Source organism: Parus major, chromosome 7, assembly GCF_001522545.3.
Source record: "Parus major isolate Abel chromosome 7, Parus_major1.1, whole genome shotgun sequence".
In the NCBI taxonomy this organism is placed as follows: Eukaryota; Metazoa; Chordata; class Aves; order Passeriformes; family Paridae; genus Parus; species Parus major.
This window is the reverse complement of record NC_031776.1, coordinates 37,030,238-37,037,628: the sequence shown is the minus strand read 5'-3', so window position 1 is coordinate 37,037,628 and position 7,391 is coordinate 37,030,238.

Below are 7,391 nucleotides of genomic sequence, written 5' to 3'. Positions count from 1 at the left end.
GCCTGGTGAGGTCTGGCCAGAGCAGCTCTGCCTCCTGCAGTTCTGGTCTCCTCCTCACCAGGGCTGCTGCAGGATTTTACCTCTTCGTGGGACAATCAGCCCAGTTATTTCCTTACCCATTTTCTTTCAACTGAGCCTAAAGTCTGGAGCTTTTCCATGCCTGGCTTCCCAGAGCAGCACACCAGACTGCCCCCCCAGCATCACTCAGCATTTCATAGGGAGAGGCAAACTGGTGTTGTGATTAATATGTAAAACTCCTAATTAATGGTGGGTCTCAGAGCAGCATGCATAAGTAATTCCTTTGTATTTGATAACAGGGTGTATTGGAGGGGCTCTACACCTCATTATTACCCACCAATTTCCTTAAAGGGTGGGCAGCCCCTTCCTGACAGTCCCTGCTGCAGCACTCAAGGGCATGGAAAAACCTATTAATGGATGGGGAGAAATGGTTTGGGTTGTGAAAATTCCTTACCAAGGAAACAGCGGGAAAGGGGAGTGACCATTGACTCCAACATCCCCCTTGGTGTGGCAGGGCAAGGGCTCCTCCTTCCTCAGCTGAGGCTTTGGTAACACCCACGTGTGTGGGCAGAGGGGACTGATGGATCATGATTGATTAATTATAACTTTTATAGACTGATCAGAGATGGACACCTACACTGGCATCTCCTGCAGTGCTGGATCTACACTGTCTCACTAAGTGGCAAAACCACCCAAATTCAGCACCCAACTCAAACAGTGGAATTGAAAAAAGAAGGAAAAAAAGAAGGAAAAAAAGAAGGGAAAAAAGAAGGAAAAAAAGAAGGAAAAAAAGAAGGAAAAAAAGAAGGAAAAAAAGAAGGAAAAAAGAAGGAAAAAAGAAGGAAAAAAAGAAGGAAAAAAAGAAGGAAAAAAGAAGGAAAAAAAGAAGGAAAAGAAGAAGGAAAAAAGAAGGAAAAAAAGAAGGAAAAAAAGAAGGTTGGTGTCTGCAGGAATTGAGTCCTGGGTAGCTCAGGTGATCTGGGACCCTCCTGGACCTCCCAAGTGAGGGGTGTGTAAAGCTGCTGCCGGAGAGGAGCCTTTCAGCAGGGATTTTGGGGAGCAAATGTTTGTGTACTGGGGAGGCCAGGCTGGCGTGTGCCTCCTGGAAGTGACTGCAAAGAACATATGGTTTCATTTAGTGCAAGAGACTTCGTGGATTATAATTGAGTAGATAATTGGGAAAGGGTAAGGATTATGTGAGGGTGGGACTCAGTAATTATTCAGAGCTGTTTTAAAAGACTGACAAAATACTCCTTGACAAAGGCCTGGGAGGAGCCAGAACTTCAGCTCCATCGTTTCCTGCTTCCCCAGCAGTCACGTTTGAGCATGGATGAGAAATGAGGAGTATGGTGCTGGGCACTGCTGGGCACTGCTGGGCACTGCTGGGGTTTGGTGATGCCCTGCTGATGGTGCCTGTGCCCAGCCCAACGTCCTCACCCTCCAGCAGGGACCTGGTGGAATGGCTTGGCTTGGAAATTTCCATGGGGATGTCCAAACCCACAGATAAAACTGTTGATCTGACAGGGAGGGGATTTAGATGAGATATGGGGAAGGAATTCCTGGCTGTGAGGCTGGTGGTTGTCCAGAGAAGCTGTGGCTGCCCCTGGATCCCTGGAAGTGTCCAAGGCGGTTGGATGGGACTTGCAGGTTTTGCTGGCAGGGGGTGGGGTGAGATGAGCTTTAAGGTCCCTCCCAAGCCAGCCCACTCCACGATTCAGTGTTCCTGTGAGTCAGGGTGAGCCCACAGGTGCTGCTCACACGGCTCTGGAGGGGCTGTGGCCATGGATGGAAGTGTCAGCACCGGCTGCTCTGCACCCTCGTTGGCTTCTTTGACTCTGAAGAGTGAACATTGATTTCAATTATTTAAGATTCTGGCCTGTCAAAATATATGTGAATAAACAAATCTGAGCGGGCAAACAACACTCTCAGATCCCAAATATTTCTTCTCTTCAGCATGCCTCTCCAGAAAAGCCCGGACGTGTATCTCAAATAATTAGATTTTGTTCGGTAATCAAACTCAATCAGACGGATTCTCTGTGAACTACTTTTATACCCACAATGAGGAATGTGTGTCGTTCCCTGTGCATTTGCATATTTTTCCATAAACCTAAAACCAATCAATTTTGAAGAGTTATGGTAATATAAAGAATCTGAGGCAATTACATGTCTTTTAAACAGGGATTCCAACTGCATTCCGCTGGCAGGGTTCGTGGAGTAAGGCAGTCAAAACTTCTTTAACCCTTTTGGTGGAGGCTGTAGTGGTGGAGCCGTGGCGGGGCTGTGGCCAGGGGCTGTTAATTCCTCCTGGCCATCCCCTCCCGCCCCAGCCCTGGGCCCGTGCTGCCCCTGGGGCTCCAGCCCCGCGCTCTGGTGGCACTGCCCTGCCAGGGGACCCGTCCCAGGGGCCGATAGCCAAATCAGCAGCACCATATTTCCCTCCCCATTCCGCCAAACAGCGCATCCGCCGCCATATGGGCTGGGACACAGACTGCTCGGGGACTTCGTTTTCATAAACAGGGAGGAATTATGCAAAGTGCTATAGGTAGGGCTTGGAAATGTTTTTTTGAAAGAGCCATTTGGTGGGAATGACTTTTTAATGATTTTTCTCTGTGGTTCTGCCTGGCTGTGAAAGCCTTTTCCATGTTTATCGGGTGTTTGAGACTTTGCCTTTTGTGCTGTTAACGTCTCTGCTGGTTTGGATGGGCACCCCGAGCTGCACATCCCATCTCAAGGCTTCACTTTGGAGAGGAGCTATCCTCAAAACCCTGACTTTGCATAAAAGGGGATTTTTTTTCAGTGTATTTGGGGTATTTTCAGTGTATTTGCACCTCCAGGGACCAGGCACATGTACAGAGCTCGTGCCTAAGGGATGGGGCAGCTCCTGAGGAGAACATCAGAGTTTACAAGGATATTGTCCCCACCTCAGAGGCAGCAATTAAAGCCCAGCCGTCACCTCCCCGTCCGTGCCGCGTGTGCGTCGCGCCGCAGCCGAAGGGATGACACACTTCCAAGGAGCAGCAGCATTCAGGGAAAAGCAGGTGGAGAAAGAAGATATCTCCAGCCTGACAGGGAGGCGAGCGTGTTTGCTCAGAGTATATTGGAGACCCAGACCCAGAGGAGGTCATGCTTGTGGAAATATTACCACTGTAATATCGGCGGGGTTGTGGCTGCGGGCGGCTTTGGGCTGTGCATGTTCAACACGTGTGGGAGCAGCACAGCCGGGCACCTGCCCTCCCCACCGCCTTCCCCACCGCCCCAAACCCTGCCCACGCTCCCCTCCACCGGCCTGTGTCCCCATTCTCTGATCTCCCTGCATCTGGGGGACCCAGAGTCCACCCCAGACCTTTGTGGACATCCTTGTGGACCCCTTGTCTTGTCTTCTCCAGACCCTCATGTACCCCTAGTCCCCTCCAGAGCCTCATGTACCCCTAGTCCCCTCCAGAGCCTCATGTACCTCTAGTCCCCTCCAGAGCCTCATGTACCCCTAGTCCCCTCCAGAGCCTCATGTACCCCTAGTCCCCTCCAGAGCCACTCCTCAGTGGATCCTCTGCAGGTTCAGGAGCTGGAGAACGTGGGAAATCCCGGGGCTGGGGGCAGGAGGAGGTTACAGCAGCCAATAACGGGGTTCCAGACCGTGTCACTGGAGATAAAGATGGCACTGGCCAAACCGTGGCAGAACATCCCAGAGAAGAAGAGCCCAGCCCCTCTGGGCTGCAGGGATGTGCTGCTCTGGAGCAGAGGAGGAGCAGGAATCAGCTCTGGTTTGTCAGCACTGACTCCTCGGGTATGAGATGTGCTGCTGGCCGGGTGGGAAGGGCAGGGGGCTGAGGGAAGAGGGAGGGTCTGCAAAAAGCAGCTGCTGTTGTTTGGGAGAGCCAGGGGCAGCAGCAACACCCCCTGCAGACCCTCAGTTCATGTAAATTCACATTTATTGGCCTTGTTGTCCTTCTGAAAGGGGCAGAAATTCATTCTGTGTCCCTGTCATTTGTTTCCTACCGGAATATCTTTCACCAGCATTTCCAGTGTCCTCTCCCCATGAGTAATGGGGGAAAGTAACTTTGGAAATGACATTGCAATGTAATCATCCATATTGTGTATTGTGGTTAAAATTGATTAAAATAATATTGAAACTCCCCCAAGGGATTATGCAATTATAAGTCAAGTCCCAAATGGAAAAGGTTTTTGAGAACTTGGCAGATGTCTTAATGAAAATGAAGCATTATAGTAATATATTAGTGCTATTTGTATATTATTGACAGCAGGATCACTAAACTGTATAAATTACTGTCCACAAGAATGGCTGAATTGTTTTTCTTTCAGGAAATTTTTAATCAAATATAATTTCAGAAAAATAATTGTTTAATTTTGGCCTTACCTTTGATCTGCACGTTGATGGATCAATTATTAAACCGAGTTTTAGCCACTCATTCGCTTTGGAAGTTGACACTTTAAATATTTGATTTTGCACCCATTTTGTTTTATTAGGGAATAAATTGTGGCGAATGCCAGAGACTATTACATGCAGCCTTGTGATAAAAGGTGGTCAGAGGCTCCCAAGTTTTGTTTGCTGCCCTTCCTGTGGGGATGGGAGGAGGGAATGTGGGACCCCCTGGGCTGGGGGTTTGCAGGGTTAGCAGCCCTGCGTAAACAAACACCGCAAATCCGCGTCGGGGGGTTCTCTCCCATGCAGGAATTTCTGTTCCAGTGGCTGAGAAATAAACTGCCTGCCTGCAAGTACATAATATTTTAGTCTCTAATTTTAAAAATATGCTGTATTTTAATATCTTTTTTTAAAACAGATAGCACTTTTTATGAAGCACTACATGAGTTGCTGATGGATAAATCACCCAAGCATGGTTAAAGAGACCCTAATCTCCAGATGGTACCAGATCCATTTAATTGTATCCTCTGACCTCATCTCACCTGAGCCTGCATTAAAATCATAATACAGTTCAAGTGTAAAAATGATATAGTGTTTATTCGTCCTGTTTATGGGGGGGCAAACACACAGTTAAATTCAGATGTCGAGAATTAGTGTAGTCATTTGAAAAGGTTGAGTTAGATCAAACTGAGTCTCTGCGTTTTATTTGCCCCTTTTTTTATTCCAATGGCTCTGTTGCTGCAGTTGGACATCTCTGAATGAAGGGGATGCTGAGGGGGAGGTGAGGGGGCTTTGGGGAGCGATGGAGGCAGCTCTGGGGAAAGGGGGCCAAGCACTTTGGTCTAGTTTTTAATTTTCACCATGTGTGATGAGGATGGGCCACATGCATCACAAATGCACTGCAAATATTTAGGTATTTGAGTGCCCAAATCCTCTCTTCCCTCCGTGGTGCCATCCCTGCTGCCCCAGCAGACAGGGGTGCTCCTTCCCATCTGCTGGGGTGAGCTGCACACAGCACAGGGAGATGCTTCTTCCTCCTGCTGTCGGTGTTTGGTATGAGCCTGCTTTCACAGGACCATGGAGTCACGGCACATGGAATGAATGCGTTGGCTTGGAGAGGTCCTCAAAGCTCATCTCCTCCCACTCCCACACACCCAGGTTGCTCCAAGCCTCGTCCAACCTGGTCTTGGACGTTTCCAGTTCCACTTCCCTCCCACTCTTGGCGTCCTCCCATGGGCACAGAGCCCTGGGGCTCCCAGCTGAGATCCTCCTCCTCCTCCTCAGGGTGATCACCCCATCTGGGGATTCACCTCAAACCCTGGCTGCTGCCCTCTAAAACAGCTGTTTCTGTGGCCAGAGGTCAGATTTTGTGGTCTCAAAGAGGCCAGACTGTGACTGTGGGAGTAATTAATAACACCACAGTTAAATGCATGCATGAAATTCCATGTGAAATCCACATTGTCTTGTGAGTTGATGAGAGCAAAATGCTTCTCCATGGTGGGGGAAAGCCCCAAGGGGGGATGGATGGAAGGGAAGGAGGGGAGGAACACAGACAAATAACCGAAATTATTATGAATGCATTGGCAGAGCCAGGTTAGCAGTTTTACTGCAGATATACTGGATTATGGAGAGAATTGAATAATTTATCCAGCAATTTTCACATAAGCAATATTATTAAAAATGAAGACATGAAAAAAGAGGTTAGTTATAGTGGAGAATATATATAGGCCATGAATAAATGTATTAGGCAGTAAGAGTAGTGAATGTTTTAGTAGGTTTAGACTAGATTAAAAAAACTTGTATTTGATTTCAACTAAGTCCTAAAATATCTGCTGAGAAAAAAAGCCCAGCCTAGGGTGGGCAGAGGCAGAAGGGCTCGGTGCTCGGTGTGTGTGAGCTGGAGCTGGTGCTGGGAGCAGAGGGGGCTCCGTGTGGTCTGGGGGCTTCCCCGGGTCCCCGCGGCTCCTGGCACGGGGCTGGAGCGGGACAAGGCAGCCCTGCCTGGCAGCCAGGCTCCACATCCAGCTTTGGGAATGCTGGGAGCTGCCACTGCCCAGAGGGGATGGGATGTGCTCATCCCAACATCTCCACTTTGTGAGGAAAGCGCTCCTGTTGGTGTGCACAGCGAATCCCTGCTCTGACCCACGCTCTGCCAGCCAGGAGGAGCCACTGGCATGGGCAGCAGGGCAGTGACAGTGCCAGCAGGGCAGTGGCAGCCCCACCAGGACAGCGGCAGCCCCAGCAGGACAGTGACAGTGCCGGCAGGACAGTGGCAGCCCCAGCAGGTGGTGGCAGCCCCAGCAGGACAGTGGCAGTGGGATGGTGGCAGCCCCAGCAGGTGGTGGCAGCCCCAGCAGGTGGTGGCAGCCCCAGCAGGACAGTGACATTTCCTTATCTCGTGTCCCCTACGCCCGGCAGCCGCACCAAGGGTGCTGAGGGTGACCAGCAGCAGGTGCTGAGGTCCCAGGCATTCCGGGAGCTGGGTTGGGAGCGAGGGGCTGGCCTGAATAATGAGGATTCTCCTCCCAGGGCACCAAGGTCGGGGTGTCACAGCAGCCTCGGCTGTGGCACCACGGGCACAGCGGGACCGGCCGGGCTGGACACCTGGCTGCTCCAGAGTGACCGAGGGCAGCACCGTCATTCACACAGCGTGGACAGAGACAGGAGCATCTCCCACATTCTCATGATCCAAATATTACAACTGGTTTTTAAAAGAAGGCACAGTATATGGATATTTGTTATGTGTATCTATCCATATCCATATCCATATCCATATCCATATCCATATCCATATCCATATCCATATCCATATCCATATCCTTATCCTTATCCATGTCCATATCTGTCTGTATCTATATCTATATCTATATCTATATCTATATCTATATCTATATCTATATCTATATCTATATCTATCTATATCTATATCTATATCTATATCTATATCTATATCTATATCTATCTATATCTATATCTATATCTATATCTATAT